Source organism: Macaca thibetana, chromosome 4 (assembly GCF_024542745.1).
Source record: "Macaca thibetana thibetana isolate TM-01 chromosome 4, ASM2454274v1, whole genome shotgun sequence".
Classification (NCBI taxonomy): domain Eukaryota; kingdom Metazoa; phylum Chordata; class Mammalia; order Primates; family Cercopithecidae; genus Macaca; species Macaca thibetana.
In genome coordinates, this window is record NC_065581.1 from 130021820 (window position 1) to 130042703 (window position 20884).

A 20884-nucleotide genomic window follows, 5' to 3' on the forward strand; every position below is an offset into this window, starting at 1 on the left:
GACTATTGCAGGATTAAATAATATGTGAAAAGCTCCTGGCAGAAGAAATCAATTTCCTGGAAGTGTTAGCTATGATGATGACTTATACAATGACTTTGAGCAGATGCTGTTACTGCTGCCATGTAAATTGCCATTGTCTCTCCAAACTTACATTAAAATTCTGTGGGCTTGTAAAAAAATATGTAAAATATTAAAATAATTGAATTCCCTGTTCTGGATGAGGCAAGGATGAAGGGCACGTGAATTCACAAGGGCAAGTGAATTCATAAACTGACCTGATACAGCAGAAGCCATTGCTCTTCGGCACAACATGCAAGCTTGTTGAGGAGGAGCGGAAATCTGGGAGAGAGACTTTCCCCAGGCTGGGGATGGAGGACTGAGCCAACTGCACCCAGATCTGAAAGAGCAGGGAGAATGCTGGTGATAACTGAGTTCACGGTCCTTCAAGCAGCCATCAGATGGCTACTGCAGAGCCAACAGCTTCTCCCTCCCCACTTCCTGTGGTTGTCTCTGGCAGGTGTGCAGTGTTGAGGATTCTGAAACCATGTCCCAGTTCAGTCTGAGCTTGGATGACCTAACTGATTAAGGACCCTGACATGACTCAGAAGTGTTTTATGTCAGGGGTCGGCAAATGATGGCCCCAGGGTGAAATCCAGGCCACAACCTGTTTTTGTGCGACCCACAAGCTAAGAATGCTTTTTCCATTTTCAAATGCTTGCAGGAAAATTTAATAAGAATATTATAGGCTGGGCGTGGTGGCTCACGCCTGTAATCCCAGCACCTTGGGAGGCTGAGGCCGGCGAATCACAAGGTCAGGAGATCCAGACCATCCTGGCTAACACAGTGAAACCCCGTCTCTACTAAAAATACAAAAAATTAGCCAGGCGTGGTGGCGGGCGCCTGTAGTCCCATCTACTCGGGAGGCTGAGGCAGAAGAATGGCGTGAACCCGGGAGGCGGAGCTTGCAGTGAGAGGAGATAGCACCACAGCACTCCAGCCTGGGCGACAGAGCGAGACTCCGTCTCAAAAAAAAAAAAAAAAAAAAAAAAAAAAAAAAGAATATTATTGCATGACACATGAAAACAATATAAAATGCAAACTGTACCAGAACAGTTTAAATTTTTAAACTGATCAATTTAAAGTTTTTAAATTGATCAATTTTAAAAGTTGTGGGAAAAAATGGTTTTGCTCTTGTTATACAAGTAACTGCATAATATCCTTGATTATGTTTCTTGATTATGTTTCTTGGCCCAGAAAGCTTGAAATACTTACTATCTTGCTCTTTACAGAGAAAGACCAACCAACCTTGTTTCATGTTATGCAAAGGAGTCACCGCACGATGTCTTCTCAACCTTACGCGTGCACTCTCTATTTTAAACTTGACTTTATCCTGTACAAATTGCAGGTGGGAGCCCAAAGAGGTCTATGGATTGATTTCCCTTCTTTTGGTAGAAAAATCCTTTTTAAAATTATCCCTTAGTAACAAGGACATTAATAAGTCAATAAGGTAAGCCTGATTAGCTTTTTTCTTTTATCAGATACTAAAAATGAGTCAGTAAGTAGCTCTCATTGTCTCCTGCTTTAGAGACCAAAGGATAAGACAGGCCCACAGCCATGCTAATGATGTCACTTTCGTAGTGTTTCTTCTGTTTTCATGGTGACTGTCAAGTTCTACTTTGCCTAATTTTTATTTTTTTATTTAAAAAAAATTTTCTTCTCTGCTCATGACCACCCACCTCACTTCCGTGACTAATTGCAGACACCTGCTTTCTCAGTAAGATGTGGATTTGGGCATAATTTATCTGCTAGAGATTGGAGAAGTGCCCTCAAGTCCATGGCCTTGCCTGTGGTCCCCAGCCCTGGGAAGGGGGACACCTTCTCTTCTCCTTCCAGTAGGCTCCTCTGGTGCCTCTCCTCCAGAAAAGCTAGGTGAACTTTGAATTTTTTCAATGTAATAATTTCCTCCCATAATTACATTATAATATCAATGGAGCTTATCTCATTGCAGATTGATCTTCAATTGGCACCGACTCTTAAAACTTTCTCTTTCTCAGTCCCACCCTCTGTCAAGCGCTGCAGTTAATGACATGAGGAAGAGGATGAAATGCGTCAGAGCTTTACCGGAGATGCCTTTTAAAAAGAAGCTCATGAAGATTCTTTTAGGGTAGAGAAAAATCCTTTGCAAAGTGAATAATAATACCGTAGTTATATTTTCTGCCAATTTTGGTTTTCTTCAGAAGAAACAGAAACAGTATTCCTCCTTTTCTGAAAACTTCTTTCCTGAAGGCTATTTAATCATTCAGCAACCATTTACTTGATTTTGCCTAATTGGTTTTACAGAAGCAATAAAGCTCTTTGTGAGGAGTCAAACAATAGAGTTATAAAGAAAATCACCCTTCCTCTCCTTCCTCCAACCTCGCTCACTGGGTCAATCAAGGATTTCCTCCATATGTTTCTCTACATTCAGATACCCAAAAGCAAATGTAAAGAGTTATTTTTCTACCTTTTACCAAAAAAAAAAGGTACATTGTAAATATCACCCTGAAATTATCATCAATATGTGTGGAGCTAAATCATTCTTGGTAGTTGCCTGCTATTCCATTATTCCATTGTACAGCCGTTGAGGTCCCTGCTGATAGCCTTTTTTCTTTTTTTTTTTTTTTTTTTTTTTGAGACAAGAGTCTCTCTCTGTTGCCCAGGCTGGAGTGCAGTGGTGTGATCTTGGCTCACTGCAACCTCTACCTCCTGGTTCAAGTGATTCTCCTGCCTCAACCTCCTGAGTCGCTGGGACTACAGGCATGTGCCACCACACCTAGCTAATTTTTTGTATTTTTAGTAGACATAGGGTTTCACCATGTTGACCAGGCTGGTCTCGAATTCCTGGCCTCTAGTGATCTGCCTACTTTGGCGTCCCAAAGTGCTGGGATTACAGGTGTGAGCCACTGCATCCAGCCCCTGATCGACTTTCAATTTGATAAAGATTTACTTTGTACCAAATACATACTAGACACTTCAACAGATTGTGGAGAGAGAAAAATGAACAGCTCATCACCTTTCATGACACCAAGGTCCTGTGGGGAAGATAAAAATAAATGATTGGATGTGGACACTAGGTGTGACAATGAGGAGGGCACAATTGCACAGCAAAGGGACAGAGAACATAGAGGGGGATTCAGAGTCATCTGGGGATGAGTCCAACACACAGGAGAGAGGGTGCAGGCACAGGGAACAGCACATGCAAAGCCAAGGAGGCTGCAGGAGCTGGTCATGCTCAGGAAACTGGCTGAAGCACCATGCCCATGCAGGTGCTGCTGAAAAGCCCAGAGGGGTAGGTGGGCACAGAAGTCAGTGGACTGGTATACCAAACTAGAGAGTCAGGACGCGTCCAGTGGGCTGAGAGTAAAGAGGGACATGCAAGCGTTTAAAGCAAGGCGTATTAGTCCATTCTCATGCTGCTAATAAAGACATACCCGAGACAGGGTAATTTATAAAGGAAAGAAGTTTAATGGACTCACAGTTCCACATGGCTGGGGAGGCCTCACAGTCATGGCGGAAGATGAAGGAAGGACAAAGGGAGGTCTTACAAACGGCAGCCAGCAAGTGAGAGCATGTGCAGGGAAACTCTCATTTACAAAACCATCAGATGTCGTGGGAATTATTCACTATCATGAGAACAGCACGGGAAAGACCTCCCCCCATGATTCAATAACCTCCCACTGGGTCTTTCCTGTGATGCGTGGGAATTACAGGAGCTACAGTTCAAGATGAGATTTGGGTGGGGTGACAGTCAAACCATACCACAGGGCAATCAGATCCTGCTTTTAGAGGATATCTGGAGGGCATCTGGAAATGAAACTTGTGAGGAAAGCATTTTCTAATCACGGGAGGATACTGGACCCAGGCGGGGCAGTGAGGGAAGAATGAAGGGGAGGTGGTGATGGGAACTAGCCTTCTAAGGTGAACCTGGTAAGACTTGTGGGCAGACTGAGAGGAGTGGTGATGCAGGAGGACTTCTAGGTTGGCAACCAGGTGTACCCAATGAAGGACGCGCAGGAGGAGGGCAGATGTGCCCAGGAGAGGTGAAGACTTCCATTTTGCACATGTGGAGTTTGAGTTGCCTGTGGAACATCTTGGGCTCTTTGAACATTTTTTCAGATGTGAGGTGATGATGGCCTTCCTAAAGTACCTTCCTTTCATTCTGTGATAGGTTTTCCTCCTTCACAGAGAAAATGGAATACAGTGATTCTATTTTAGGGTTCTAATAGAACCCTGTAGGGTTCTAATCATGACTGCTATCTCAGGAGATGGGAGCAACATAGCAGCCAGGGACTCTGCTACAGGGGCAGTGCCTCTGAGTTCACAGGGGGCTCCTCCCGCTGACAAACTAAAACCATGACCGTCTGGGTAGATCAGTAAGTAAATGACATCCTTCCTTAGGGCTGAGGCCACATCAGAGGGTGTGGCTAGAGAGTGGAGGTGTGCGGGGATCCCATCAGTTAAGCACTTGTGTACAGGTCCCATCAGCAGCAGCTCTTGGAGCAGCCTGTCCCCAATGAGCACCTCTTTGAGAGTGACCACTGTCACTAATGACTTCCTTGTTGCCTAATCCAGCATACATTATCATCCCACATCTTCATTCAGCAAACAGGATAGAACACTCCCCTCTGTGCCAAGCATACTGAACTGCCAGAGACATCATAATGAGCAAGACTTGCTTTCAAGGTGCTCTCAGACCAGTTGGAAAGTCTGAAAGTGACAACCCCCTTTCAGTGACAAATTCCCTTACTGCAAGATGACTGCTTCAAGACTGATAGGTACAAAGTATAGCAGTGTGACAAAGGAAAAGTTACATTGGTGTTACATGGAGCAAAAGGTGGAAAAGATTCTCCTGGGATAAGCAGGAGTCCATCTACAAGATGGCCTAGGCTCTCATTAGCATATTCTGCCAGAGGTATTTGAACCAAAGTGACTCCATCTTGAATAGGAACTGGGTGAAATGAAGATGAGACCTGCCGGGCTCCATTCCCAGGAGTTTAAGCGTTTTTAGCCACAGGCTGAGATAGGAAGTTGGCAGGACTGGTATCACAAGATACAGGTCAGTCATAAAGACCCTACTGATAAAACAGGATGCAGTAAAGAAGCCGGACAAAACCAAGAATACCATGAAAGTGACCCGGGTCGTCCTCACTGTTCATTACATGATAATTATAACACATTAGCATGCTAAAAGACACTCCCACCAGTGCCATCACAGTTTACAGATGCCATGGTAACAACTGGAACTTACTCTACATGGCTTAAGAAGGGGAGGAACCCTCAGCTGGGGGGAAATCTCCACCCCTTTTCCAGAAAACTCACGAATAATCTATCATTTGTTTAGCATATGATCAAAAAATAACCATAAAAATAGCCAACCAGCAGCCTTCGGGGCTGCTCTGCCTATGGAATAGCCATCCTTTGTTTCTTTACTTCTCTAATAAACCTGCTTTTGCTTTACTCTGTGGACTTGCCCAGAATTCTCTATTGTGCAAGATCCAAGAACTCTCTCTTGGGGTCTGGGTAGGGACCCCCTTTCCAGCAACACTTCCACAGAGAAGAATCATCTGGAGAGCTTTTGAGAGTCAGTCCCGGCAAGAAAGATATTTGCAATTTTAAAAATCTGACAATATAGAGAAAACGACAGAATTTGTTTTCAGAGAATGCTTTCTTTAGGAAACGCATGCTAATAATGTTTCTTAAATACAAACCTCAGAGGGGCTTGGCTGGAGGGGGAGCTTGAGGCCAAAAGTGCAAAGCTCCTCTGAAAAATGAAGGGTGTGGTCGGACACAGGGAAGACCAGACGCAGGAAAGAAGCCTTCAACTTGGGCATCATCTGGGTGGTTCCCAGAGGAAGACGGAGATGATTTTTGGGTTGCAGAGAAAGGGAAAGAACTTGAAACTGGAGTAGAGGACAGGAGATAAGAGGGGAAGAAGAGGCAGGGGGCGGATAAGGTCAGGGTATCAGGACAGCAATAACCAGGTGCTAACTTGTCTGATGGTGGGAAGGGCCAAGTCATGCAGGAGCAGTGGTGTCTGGTATGGACTATTAAGTTGTTTCCTATTGCTGTCTTTCATCATTAGGTCATTAGTTAAGCTTTACACCACTGCTCAGTGTCAGCATTAGTTAAGCTTTATACCTTAAGGTCTTCAGTTAAGTTTTATGCCAGGTTATTACCGAAGCTCTATACCACTGCTCAGTGACAGCATGGTGGTGGCGATGTCCTGGGGAATGGAGAGGGTAAAGTGATGCAAAGACTGATATTGAGACCTCCAAACCGATCAAGGAAAAAGTTGAGGGCAGGAGGTCTCAGCTGGTATAACAGGAAAAAGAAAAAATCAAGGAAAACCGAACTATCGCTCCTCTCCTTTAACCCAGGATTCCTCAGAGGCAATTCAGGAGGGAAATGGAATTCCTCTGGAAATACACATCATGGAAGCTTGAGTTCTTTTGTGTGGCTGGAGTTGTATCTCTGATTCCAAAAAGGTAAAAGACTTGAAAAGTAAACTACAAATACAGATTTTCTTTCTGTGTCCTGTCTGTCCCTGAGAATTCTGTTTGCAAAGGTTTGGGGTGGGGTTGTGTCCAGGTGGTTCTGATGTGCGGTCAGGGTTGAGGACCACTGCCATAAGTCATGGGGCCACGGGAATTTCAAGGAGAGGATTTTTGTTTGAGATTGCTCACTTTGGTGGCAGGGTGGTGGCAGGTTGACAAGGCACAGAAGGAGGCCGGGTCTTGAGCACTGACGGGGCCTGCCATATGGGGCCCTCCCAAGGAGGCTTCCTGTGTGTGCAAGGTACCACAGCCCCGCTATCCAGCGATGTATTACGTACCACTCTCTTCCTCTGAGTGCGCATTCTCCGTAGCAGCAGAATGACAGTCACTTGTCATTCCACTACCTGATCTGGAGGAAGAGAAAAACCAGCAGTGTTTGTCTTTACTCAGGATGCCATCTCTGGAAGACAGGGACTGAGCCAAGGGCATGGACCTAGGATTTGACTCTCAGCTTTGGAATCCTGCTAACTTCTAGTTTCCACATCTCATCGAAAAGTCAGGAAGCGGCTAAAGCAAATACTGCCTTTCGCATTAGACCTAAGTGCAGCTGGAGCTTCAAAAGAGAGGCTTAGTTTCCTTCCCCAGTTGGAATGCTCCAATATTTCCCTACTTTTCAATAAAATGCTGAAAAGAAATTCCAGTGCTGCTATGCTTACAAATGCGATATTTAAAATGTGTATTTAATTAAAGTTGAAAATAGACAAACCCCTTTAGGGGCTTTCTTTCCTTAGAAATGCATCCTGTGTTCTCATTTTGAGGGACAAAACGTAACAAGTACTGGGCATAATAAAAAGAATTGCCTCTAAACCTACACAGCCTTCACTCCCCACACCTCCCTTTTGAATGTAAATGTGGGCAATACCAGGAAATGAGCCGGGCACAATATTTGCGCTAGGTCCTCATATCTCCACTCTCCTATTTGGAGTCTTAGGTAAACATGCCCCCAGCCAGAGAGCCAGCCCTGTGCGAACCCTGCAGACTCTTCAATAAAGCACCTCCTCGAAATTCTGATTCACATCTCTCAAATCCATTGTAATCCTTCACAGTCAGAAAACAAAAGCCACTGCACTGAGCTTAAAACAGTAAGTGCCTTACACTGAAAACACCTTTAATATCTAACTCTACTAAACATCGGGAGAGAATGCTTATTTCGGGAGTCATCTCACTTGTTCATGGGCATTTAATGCATAAATCTCAAGTATACATTATGATATGTTATTATATGAAATGTATACAGTATAGGTCGTGCACATAGGAATGTAGTACTGTTACTAGTATATAATCCTTCTGCTGTAGTACAAAGTAATGTAAGTCCTGCACACAAATGCACGCCTCACAATACAGAGTGTTACACATCATGCTAACATGTGTACTATTCATAACTCTATACCATTCAAAATGCTAATTGTCACTTTTTTTTCAAAGTGCAAGCATTTGTTTTGGAAGAATAAGGCCAAAGCTCACATTGTTCTAACTGTATGGCCAGCTGCTGGCTTTACCACAATGAGACGCATTGTTGGGTAAATGGAGTCCCTCAGGTGAATGTAATTATGCAAATCCTTCCCTAACTACCAGCACTCTCTTGGCCCTCCCCGCTGGCCGCCCACCACTGGGAACACTGTCAGATCGCATTACCGGAGGCCTCACTTGTTTGCTGGGAGTATCCTCCCCGCATTCTCCGGAAAAGAACCTGCTGCGGGCCCTGTCCCCGTAAGGCCTGTGGGCCCACTTGGGACCTCACCAGAAGACCAAGCTTTTTTCACCAGCTGACACATTTCTTCACTATATCTCGAGCATTGGAAAACACGCCTTTTAATTCCCTAAGGCGGTGTCTACCACCCCTTGTTCAACGGCAGGCCTGCACAAAGATGTTTCTAACGCCAGAGGCAAGAGAGAGGGAATGAATGAGGCTCCTTCACTGAAGCCCCTGGAAATGATGTAGACACACGGTCAAGTATCATTCACACACACACACACACACACACACACACACTTCTTCATTCACTCCAGAACAATCTTAAGCGGTTATGCAATCACGCACTTTAGCATCCCTCATCCACAGACATGGGAACACAGGTGACATTGCTTATTTATTGACATAACTATAGACATACTTAGAAATAGGGAACCTGGACAAAAAAATTCTCTCGAAAGTCCCCACCCCGTTTAATTTACATGGGTCACTCGTGTGGGGGGGTCATTTTTTTCCCACAGTTTTGGTGATTTCCCACAGTCACCAAAATAGAACTCCGCCTAGAGTGAGCCCTGCATAAATGTGGAGGGAATGCCGTACTTAAACTAACTTTTGTTTACCTTCTAGAACCAGCTCAACAAAATAAGAAACTTACCTTAGTTATTGTCAGGCCTCTGAGCCCAAGCCTATCTCCCTTCACTGACTCTCGTTTCGGACTCAGCCTGCCTGCACCCAGGTGAAATAAACAGCTTTGTTGCTCACACAAAGCCTGTTTGGCGGTCTCTTCACACGGACGTGAGTGACAATTATCATCTGTGTTATTAGTGAATAATACTTCATTTCTCAACACTTTGTAAATTGCACTTTGCGGTTTAACCTATTGACAAGACAGTTTGAATGAAAAGTAAAATATCAAGACAGCGAACCAAACAATACTTCTCTGAAGAAAATAAAGTAGCCAAAAGAGATTAAAAACACAGAACCGTGAACACAAAATTCATTTACTTTAACTCTAACTCAGGCTTGATAGCAAGATGATTCCTGAAGAATGAGATATTTTAAATCCCAACACTATAAAATCTGTAAAAACGTCAGAGAAGCTATGAGTGAGACTAAGCCTTGGTTAGCAGAAGGAAAGGAGAGGAAAGAGATCAAACCTACTGGAAAAGAACTTTCTTCTTTCAGAGCTGAGCCCAGGCACGATGGCAGTAAGAAAGAAGGAGCCTCACTTGTTCCTTTCTTTGCACAAAAGCTGTTCGATTATTGTGGATGGAATCAGAGGAAATGGGAAGGTCTGTGGGAGGAAGTGAATAGGGTGCTTTGTCTTTTTAAGCTTTTTCTGGATCCTGCAGTTCTACTTTAACAAAAGAAAAAGGGATCTGGGCCCTGGTAATAAAATATAGGTTTGCATAACCTTTCATCTTAATTCAAGAGCCCCTAGGTTGAGGTGTACAAAGTAAGAATAAATTTATGTATTGTAACCAACCGCAACTCTACTCAAGATTTGTAAGAGTGTCTGTCGCATGTAGAAAATATAGAACGGACTTTCTAACCAAACTGTTTCCTCACATCCTGATTATAATATTTAAATTTTTTCATTATTTCTAGCTATTGTTTAGTTCGTTCTGTTGGCAATAAACTGTGCCAGGCGTTTTACTCATGGGATCATCTTTATTCTTCAAAGCAATCACATCACTTGGAATTATTATTATTATTATTTTGAGACAGAATTTAGCTCTTGTTGCCCAGGCTGGAGTGCAATGGCACGATCTCAGCTCATTGCAACCTCTGCCTCCCAGGTTCGAGGGATTCTCCTGCCTCAGCCTCCTGAGTAGCTGGGATTACAGGCATGCGCCACCATGCCCGGCTAATTTTGTATTTTTAGTAGAGACGGGGTTTCTCCATGTTGGTCAGGCTGATCTCGAACTCCCGACCTCAGGTGATCCGCCCACCTCAGCCTCCCAAAGTACTGGGATTACAGGGGTAAGCCACCACGCCTGGCTAGGTGGAATTATTGTCTTCATTTTACTGAAGAGGACACTTCTACATTGTCTTCAAGGTCCCCAGTGAAGGCAGAAACTCATCAGCCCTCACTGAAGAAGTCACCAGTAAAGGCTGCTGACACATCATGGGCACATCCTCTGGTCACTCCTGGGAAACTGAACTTCTTTTGTCTAAAATACAAATTGTATCCATGTGAACCTAAAGATTTCTTAAATTTCTGAATTTTCTTTAGTGTCATGATTCCATTTGGAAATTGTTCTCATTTCTTGGAAGTACCTGCTTGTTGTGAAATGTTTACATTATGGGAGAAGAGGAGAAAATTTAAATACAGTAGTCCACCTTATCCTTGGTGGATTATGTCCCAAGCCCCACAGTGTGTATCTGAAACCCTGGATAGCACAAACCCTGTATATACTCTGTTTCTTTTTATACATACATACCCATGAGAAAGTCTAATGTATAAATTAGGCATAGTAAGAGATTAACAATAACAACTAATAATAAAATAGAACAATTATAACAATAGACTGTAATAAAAGTTATGTGAATGTGGTCTCTCTCTCAAAACATCTTATTGTGAATACTGAATCTCAAAAAGTAAAACTGTGGATAACAGGGGACTATGGTAATGCAGACAAATATTTTCTAAATAATATTTCCTCAGTGAGGCAGATAAAGAATTGTGTCTGATATTCTACATAAAAAACAAAATTTTGCATCTTTTTGACTGATTGGGTTGTAAGGGAGAAAACCCAATCTTTTTCTCACCCATCACTAGGTCCGTGACTGAGTCACTCGTCAGAGGCGTTTGAACCAGAGCAACTCTATCTTGAACAGGAGCTGGGTAAAACGAGGCTGAGGCCTACTGGGCTGCATTCCCAGATGATTAGGCATTCTAAATCACAGGATGAGATATGAGTTCAGCACAAGATATAGGTCATAAAGACCTTGCTGATAAAATAGGTTGCAGTAAAGAAGTCAGCCAAAACCCACCAAAACCAAGATGGCGACGAGAGTGACCTCTCTTCGTCCTCACTGCTACACTCCCACTGGCACCATGACAGTTTACAAATGCCATGACAACATAAGAAAGTTACCCTATATGGTCTAACAAAGGGAGGCATGAATAATCCACCCCTTGTTTAGCATATTATCAAGAAATAACCATAAAAATGGGCAACCAGCAGCCCTCGGGGCTGCTCTGTGTATGGTGTAGCAATTGTTTTATTCCTCTACTTTTTTAATAAGCTTGCTTTCACTTTATGGACTTGCCCTGAATTCTTTCTTGAGTAAGATCCAACAACCCTCTCTTGGCATCTGGATCCAGACCCCTTTACCCTAACACACCTATAGCAAAAGACAGATTAACAAGAAAAAGAGCAAATTTATTTAATATCACAACCCAAACAAATGTTTTCTCCTGCTGGCCTGAATTGAGAAAGGAAGCACTAGGAGAAATTTTTACCCCGTCTTTTTTTTTTTTTTTTTTTTTTTTGGAGACAAAGTCTTGCTCTGTCACCCAGGCTGTTGCTTACTACAACCTCCACCTCCCAGGTTCAGGCGATTCTCATGCCTCAGCCTCCCAGGTAGCTGGGATTACAGGTGTGAGCCACCATGCCCAGCTGATTTTGTATTTCTAGTAGAGATGGGGTTTTACCATGTTGGCTAGGCTGGTCTTGAACTCCTGACCTCAGGTAATCCACTTGCCTTGGCCTCAAAAAGTGCTGGGATTACATGAGTGAGCCACCACACCCAGGCTTACCACCTGTCTTGACTGGGCATTACAGATAGAGATGCGGAGAGCTGACCTGGGTGAGAATTCCTACTTTCTGCTGGCTTTTTGTCGGTTGTCTCAGGATCTTTTCTGCAGGCTTCAGAGGGAGTGTGATGTCTCCATTGCCCCATGTTGGGCACCAGAAACTGTAGAGGAGAACAATTAATATTTTTTCATCACATCAAGATTCAAGGTTGAGGCCCTACACAGAAGACAGATTAACAAGAGAGAAGCATACAAATTAATTTTTGTTTTGTTTTGTTTTTTTGAGACGGAGTCTCGCTCTGTCACCCAGGCTGGAGTGCAGTGGCCGGATCTCAGCTCACTGCAAGCTCAGTCTCCCAGGTTCATGCCATTCTCCTGCCTCAGCCTCCCGAGTAGCTGGGACTACAGGTGCCCGCCACCTCACCCAGCTAGTTTTTTGTATTTTTTAGTAGAGACGGGGTTTTACCGTGTTAGCCAGGGTGGTCTTGATCTCCTGCCCTCGTGATCTGCCCACCTTGGCCTCCCAAAGTGCTGGGATTACAGGCTTGAGCCACCGCGCCCAGCCACGAGTTTATTTAATGTAAGTTTTATGTTATATGGGAGCCTTCAGAAATAAAGACACAAGGAGACAGGGAAACCTGTGTATTTTTATGTTAAGTTTGATGAAGAAGTGGATCCTTGTGGAGAAGTGAGATTGGACAAAAGGGTTATGATCAAATGGTGATAAACGGGGGCGAACTTAGCAAGGGCTGCTTGTTCAGATTCTTCTCCACATCCTTGTGTCTTTCCCTTTGGGATAGGACAGCATCCCTGGAATAAGAGTTTTATGACCTGCTACAGAGAGAAGAGTGTGGGGAGGTGATGGAGGCTTTCCTGCTTCTGCTGTTTTCTCAAGTGCCAAGCAAGGTACCGTATCTAGGAGAGCACGTCCTGAACTCTGTCATTGTATTATACATATGTTTTAAATTATCTGTGGCCTCAGCACAATATTAAGAGTCAGGATTCTTGTCTTGTTCTAGTTTACTGCTCATATCAGTGTGTAAAAGGGAATCAATTCTTTTTTTTTTTTTTTTTTTTTTTTTGAGATGGAGTCTCGCTTTGTCGCCCAGGCTGGAGTGCAGTGGCACGATCTCGGCTCACTGCAAGCTCCGCCTCCTGGGTTCACACCATTCTCCTGCCTCAGCCTCCTGCGTAGCTGGGACTACAGGCACCTGCCACCACGCCTGGCTAATTTTTTTTGTATTTTTAGCAGAGACGGGGTTTCACCATGTTAGCCAGGATGGTCTCGACCTCCTGACCTCGTGATTCACCCACCTCGGCCTCCCAAAGTGCTGGGATTACAGATGTGAGCCACCGCCCCGACCTTTTTTTTTTTTTTTTTCTTAAACAATGTCTTGCTCTGTCACCCAGGCTGGAATGCAGTGGCCCAATCACGGCTCACCTGGGTCAACCTGGGCTCAAGTGATCCTCCTACCTCAGTCTCCCAAGTAGCTGGGATCACAGGTGTGAACCATTGTATCCAGCTAATTTATTTACTTTTTTGTAGAGATGGGGTCTCCCTGTGCTGCCTAGGCTGATCTCAAACTCCTATACTCAAGCAATCCTCCTGCCTCAGCCTCCCTAAGTGCTGGGATTACAGATATCAGCTGCTGTGCCCAGCTGGAGTCAATTATTTACCAAGACCCAAATTATATTAGCTATACAATATAGAACAGTAAACAAGCTGTCAGTCTGAAGCCAGAACTGTACTAGAAGTATTTTAAAGGCTCGTATTCCTTATATAAAATGCAGATTGCAGTAACACTTTGCTAACTAACGACCACGGCTTCCTCCAAGTGTCCCTTCCCAGCCTCCCCACCTCAGGGCCACTGGAATTCTGAAAGATGTGCAGCTGAATGCCGCCCTAGAAACTAAATTGTACCTTGCCTTTCAGATGTTCTAAAACCATCAGTGTAAGCACTGGAAAAGAAAAAATGAAAAAAATAACCCAGACTCACCTCTCAACTTTAAAGATTCTAATAATCTGTCAAAAGACAGTTTTGCAACCAGAGAAGTAGGGGGCAGTAAATGGAGATCTTTTTTCACTTGTAGTCTCGGGCTTAGGTATTGAAAGGAAATAGGCACTGGGAGCGTTTCACGGTTGAGGAGGCCAAAGCAGGTACGGCTGAAAATCTGCTGTCTCTTCGACCTGAAACTGTCAGCTCAGAAACACTGCTGCCCATTGATCCCAAGCCAGGGCAGTGGTTTCTGGGGTTGTTAGAGGGGTTTTTCTTGGCTGCCAGGCTGACAGCAACACAGACCCTAGAAATGACAACTGAACAATAGGAAAATTCTACCATGTTGGTATTAACCATTACAAAGGAAAGCCTGTTCCCTGATGCTGGCAGCAAAAACCTAGAGCAGGGAGTCAGTCCCTTTGCTCCCCTCATTCTGACCAAATTCAGGCACCAAAGCAATCAAACAAGGGTAAGGTAGATAGGAAGAGGGAGAAAGCCTGTTCAAAGGGCAAATTATCCTATTTTCTTAGAAAAAGTACCTTTGTAACTATGGTGAAGTGCATTGTTATCAGATAAAGGCCCGTGTAGCAGCCTGTACAACTGAGTGACTAATAGTTTATTATTTGATGCTGATGATTAATACAACAAAGCACCAATAAGTGACTCAATCTTCAATCCCTAGTCAGAAGATTTTATCAGGTGCTTGCTAAACACTTGCATGGAAATATGAATAATCGTTTAACTGAATAATATTCTTCCAAGTGTACGTAGAAAAGGGGTGTGTTTCGGCATCTCCTGGCTTAAATGAATACATAAATAGATCTGTTTTATTTATTTATTTATTTATTGAGATGGAGTCTCACTCTATCGCCCAGGTTGGAGTGCAGTGGCGCAATCATGGCTGACTGCAACCTCCGCCTCCTGGGTTCAAGTGATCCTCCTGCCTCAGCCTCCTGAGTAGCTGGGACTACAGGCACATGCCACCACATCTGGCTAATTTTTGTATTTTTAGTAGAGTTGGGGTTTCACCACATTGGCCAGGCTTGTCTTGAACTCCTTACCTCAAGTGATCCACCTGCCTTGGCCTCCCAGAAGGCTGAGATTAGTCATGAGCCACTGGGCCCGACTAGGTCTATTTCTTTTAATTTTCCTATGTTTTCTTTGTCATCCATATTCTAGTAACATGCAGGGTCAATGAAAAGCTGCTCGTCTTCTTGTGAACACGGAAGAGTGGGTCCTGTCTGCTGGCCTGGAGGTGTTGGGGTTCGCATTATTTTCCTTCTCAGCATTGCCTATGATTTGTTACTATTGTTAGGGATATAAAGTAACAGTAAAGAAAATTTGGAAGATGGATACAGTAAATCCCAACTATTTTCCCTTTTGAAAATTTCTGTCTAGTATTAGTTCTTAGACATTCTCATTTGTTTACATGGTAGCTCAGGCTTTGAGCCACCGCGCCCGGCCTCATATATGCGTAATGATAGACCCTGCGTTCCTTTACTGAACATTTCATAGTGGCCAGCTCACTGCAAGCTTTTAGGCCATTCTCCTGCCTCAGCCTCCCGAGTAGCTGGGACTACAGGCGCCCACCACCTCGCCCGGCCTTCTTTATGTAGGCCCTTTACTGAACATTTCATAGTGGCCATTTTACCTTCTTTATGTAGGCTACTATATATATATATATATATATATATATATATATAATTTTTAAAAATAGATAAGTTCTTGCTCTACCACCCAAGCAGGAGTAGGAGTGTAGTGGCATGATCACTGCTCACTGTGGCCTCATCCTCCCTAGCTCAAGCCATCCTCCTGCCTCAGCCTCATGAGTAGTTGAGACTACAATTGTACACCACTGAGCATGGCTAATTTTTTTAATTTTTTTGTAGAGACGAGGTCTTGCTATGTTGTCCAGGCTGGTCTCCAACTTCTGGGCTCAAACAATCCTCCTGTATCAGCCTCCCAAAATGCTGAGATTACAGGTGTAAGCCACCACACCTGGTCATATTTCAAATGGCTTCATTGTACCATAATTTAATTAATGCCTTATTGTTGAATATATAGCTTGTTTTCTTCCTTTCTTTCTTCCAACTTATTAACTTCAAATCCTGTCTTCTTCCTTTCTTCCTGTGCTAAATCCTACCTCTTCTTATTTATTTTGGCGTTTTTATACCAAGTTTCCAGAAGTGGAATTATTGTCTCAAGGCAAATAAAGATTTTTACTGTTCTTTATATAATATTGTTAAATTGTTTTCCAAAATATTTGTAGTAATTCACACTGCCAGCAATAGAAGATGAGAGTAGCAAATTCCACACCCTCTTCTAACAGTTTGAATTGCCAAAAAATCCTCACACTTTGATGCATATCTTTTATTTTTAGTGAGGTTCACAATTTTAAGTCTTTTATTTACTTATTATGCTTCTTTTGTTGAAATATTCATTGATCTACTAGAATCTCTATGTTTTTCTTACCAGCTTGTATGACTGTTTTAAATAGTAAAGAATTTGCTGTATTTATCATTTTTGCTATATTCAGTTTTCACAGCCTCTTGTATGACTTTCTACTTTGGTTAAGGAAGTGTTTTTTTTTTTTTTGAGATGTAAATGCTTTCAAAATTTCTTTTCCTCCTTCCTTCCTTCCTTCCTTCCTTCCTTCCTTCCTTCCTTCCTTCCTTCCTCTCTTTCTTTCTTCTTCTTTTTTTTTTTTTTCCAGAGTCTAGCTTATTGCCCAGGCTGGAGTGCAGTGGTGCGATCTGTGTTCATTGCAACCTCCGCCTCCCAGGTTCAAGCAGTTCTCCTGCCTCAGCCTCCTGAGTAGCTGGGATTACAGGTACCTGCCACCATGCCCGGCTAATTTTTGTGTTTTCAGTAGAGACGTTGTTTCACCATGTTGGCCAGGCTGGTCTCAAACTCCTTACCTCAAGTGATCCACCCACCTTGACCTCCCAAAGTGCTGGGATTAAAAGGCATGAACCAAGGCACCTGACCTCAACATCTCTTTTTTTTTTTCCTCGCTCTGTCACCAGGCTGGAGTGCAATGGCACAATCTCGGCTCACTGCAACCTCCGCCTCCCAGGTTCAAGCAGATCTCCTGCCTCAGCCTCCCGAATGGCTGAGATTATAGGTGCATGCCACCACGCCCAGCTAATTTTTGTATTTTTAGTAGAGATGGGGTTTCACCACATTGGCCAGGCTGTTCTCAAACTCCTGACTTCATGATATGCCCACCTTGGCCTCCCAAAGTGCTAGGATTACAGGCGTGAGCCACCATGCCCAGCCCATTTCTTTAGCTAAATTTATTGACTTCTGGCATTGTGATTTCATCTTCTAAAGTTAATAAAGTAATCCAGCAATTAGATATTTGATAAATATTCAACTTTTTCTGTAAATTAAAATAATATTTAGGTTTTTTACTACATCATGTAGTGTATGATACAAGTATAAATAGATTTTTTACTCCAATTACTAACCACTAACCACTGTTCCTTTCTTTCCTGGTCATTTCATGCAGCCTCCCTTATGATATATTAAATTCTTATAAACACAGAGCTATCTCAACCCAGTGCTACATATGCATTTAGTGTCCGCTTTGGAATATGCTCTCTTACAGGACAGTGCTGGCTTTCTTCTTCATCTTTTTGTTTTCTAGAATATTCTTTGATATTTAACATATTCCTTCTTTTAAATGAAATTTGAAATCACATCATCAACTTTAAAGCATCATGTTGGGATTTGGAGGTATTGCTTTAAACCTGAGAAATTATTTCTTGTGCTACCTGCGATAAAGTAACAACTGATGACAGGAATATTTTAGCAATGGATATTGTGAACCAAGCTGGGCTACATGAATTTTCGATCAGAACAGCCTGAGGCAGATATGAATGGAGAGGCCAATATACATCATAGCCAATGAGAGGATTGCAGATCCCTATCAGAGAGAAATGTCAAGAATCAGGTCCAAGGGGGTGAGTCAAGCCTTAAAAGGTACAAAAAATATTAAGACATTTAAAACCAAGGAGCAAGAATAGACCAGAAAACAGGTGCTACGTGACCATCGGTGCATAAGCAAACCCTTGGTTCTTCCTCCTGGAACTTTTCTACAATTCCATTGACTTTCCCTTCATCTTAGCAGTACTGTCCTGTGCCTGGTTATCATTTTAGTAAACTGGAAATAAGCTTTTCTGATCCATTGTAAACTGTCCTCATGAATGAAGTTCAAGCATCTCTGAGCTTTCTTCAGTCTTCAATGTGATCTCAGTGTTTGATGAATTCTGTAAAAATCTTCAGCCAATTGAGAGTGCCTCTCTCCTTGCAGCTGCCTCATTCTGTATTTTTTAATAGGTTGAAGAAACATTTGCTTTGTAATATTCTGTAATATTTTGTTTCAAAATGTGTACTCTCGGAATCAGCTGTAAATCATAATATATACCTTTAATAATTTTCCAACTTCAAAATTGCTTTTTTAAAACAACAAAAAAGACATGATGCTCTCTTAACTCTAAACACTGTTTTCTAAGACTAAAATATTTTCAACAAAAAAATTTCAGGTATATTCTATTTTCTTCAGTCAAGATCAAGATAGCAGAGAATAAATCTGTGTTTACTCAAACACCAGATAAGAAATTCCCCTATTAGAAATGAAATCTCGCTCTGTCGCCCGGGCTGGAGTGCAGTGGCCGGACCTCAGCTCACTGCAAACACTGCTCCCGGGTTCCCGCCATTTCTCCTGCCTCAGCCTCCCGAGTCAACCACACACTAGTTTTTTTTATTTTTATGAATGGTTTTTGAAAGGATGGTCTTCTCCAGAGCGTTTTTATTTCTATTAGAAACTCTTTTTACAAATGACATCTCTATGAGTAAATATTTAAAAGAACAAGTGTCATAAAGAACTGAATGTTGCATCCATTATCTGTATTCCAATGTTAGATCTCAAGACCAAGACTCTTTGAAACTTCAATGTTATCTGCAGAATTCCGGTTTAAAAGTGCTTTCATGCCGGGCGCGGTGGTTCAAGCCTGTAATCCCAGCACTTTGGGAGGCCGAGATGTTATCTGGCTAACAGAATTACAAAAAACTAGCCGGGCGGTTTCCCAGCTAAGTGAGGCAGAAGAATGGCGTGAACCCGGGAGGCGGATGCTGAGATCCGGCCACTGTACTCCAGCCTGGGCGACAGAGCGAGACTCCGTCTCAAAAAAAAAAAAAAAAAAAAAAAAAAAAAAAAGTGCTTTCATGTTCTTAATTTTTTATGAGTATTTTTAGTAGACATTATATTTTACCTATCTATCACATTCCTTTGGAGGAACTTCTTCCCCTAGTTTTAGCCATGAGATCCAATGGTAGCAGCCATCATTTATGTCATCCCACATTCTTGGCCACATCGCTGTTCAAGAGGAGAGACCTTGAATCAACAGAAGATACGTGGAATTCCAAGGCACTTGAAAAAGCCTCGTGTAACAGACACTCTTGGTTCTTTGTGCCACTCCGCTGGGATACCCTTTTCTGCATGCCTGTGCTCTTGGCCCTGTGTGCTTTGTGTCTAAGAGCTCACATCTGTGACTCTTTTCTGAGGTCTATCCTAGGCTACCGGATTTGCTTTGCCTTTATACGTTGCCTGCAAGCAAGTGCAAAGAGTCAGAAGCACTTGAAATTCATGCTCCCTGGGTGGCCTTTAGCCAATGCCTGACAGCTTTGGCAGTTTAAAGCCCAGGAAACTTGTCTGGTGTCTGGATAACTCAGATCATCATTTATACACTAGAACGACCTTGCAGGATAAGGCTAAGACTGGAATTTTCCTGAAATCGTACCCTTGCTTGGCTTCTTCCCCATTCCCTGTCCTATTCCCTGTACTTCCCCCAGCCCCCTATCTCCCATTTCCATTCTCTTAGAGCACTTTCATTATATTAGTTTGGTGTAGAAGTAATTGCCGGTTTTGTCACTACTTTTAATGACAAAAAACCCCAATTACTTTTGCATCAACCTAATACATCACACTCGCACACACAGCCCCATGGCAGGGTCTGCTTCTAGGGAATCTGACCTAAGCAGCATGGACTCAGGCTGGGCCAGTGAGTAAGTCTTTCCCTGAGAGGTTCATACTTGGAGCTGGGAGGTAGCAAGCTTATCGGGATGTGGGTCTGAAGCTACCGGTGGCTTGAGAGAATGAAGCTGACCCACAGAAGAAGCAGAAACAACCCTGATGCTATTGTAGCCTCTGCCTCCAGCTGCCTTTGAGGCTATCCCCACTCCTTCCTTCTGAAGATGTGGTTGAGATAGTTAAGTTAGGTTCCTGTCATTTGCATCCAAGAAAACCATCACTAAAGGGGTCAAGACTAAAGAGTTCTCAAATCCTAAAGACCCTTTTCATGGAGAAAAGCACAGTTCTACATAACTTTATATGCAATCGCAGGGGTACACAGTCCCATTCCTGGATTCTTTATAGTTCAGTTCAACTGTATTAGTATCTTACATACACGTACGATTTTATGAGCATTAAAAACTTATGGGCTGCCCATGACTTCCTGACAACAGAGTTTGCCTTGCTAATCTCTTAGCCATTTTTGAGAAAAACAGTAACCAGGACTTCTGTTTTGGGTTTTTTGCCAAGTAAACACAGTCATCATCACAGAAATCACAACTGATCAAGTCAATACATAAGGAAGCTAAAAAAAAAGTATGTGCAAGCAGAGTACATATTCAAAATGGTGCAAATGGCCAAATAACCAGGCGTGATGGCTCACACCTGTAATCCCAGCACTCTGGGAGGCCGAGGCAGGCGGATCACTTGAGGTCAGGAGTTTGGGACCAGCCTGCCCAACATGGTGAAACCCTGTCTCTACTA

The 20884-nt window shown here is 43.0% G+C and overlaps 1 long non-coding RNA gene across 1 annotated transcript; it reads left to right on the forward strand.

Annotated features, from left to right (window-relative positions):
* Positions 1-5491: 5491 nt before the first annotated feature.
* LOC126952865 (uncharacterized) lies at positions 5492-7209 on the forward strand. Its single transcript, XR_007725052.1, has 3 exons — positions 5492-5620; positions 6417-6524; positions 6984-7209. It is a non-coding gene; the product is annotated as an uncharacterized LOC126952865 (long non-coding RNA).
* The last annotated feature ends 13675 nt before the right edge of the window (positions 7210-20884 follow it).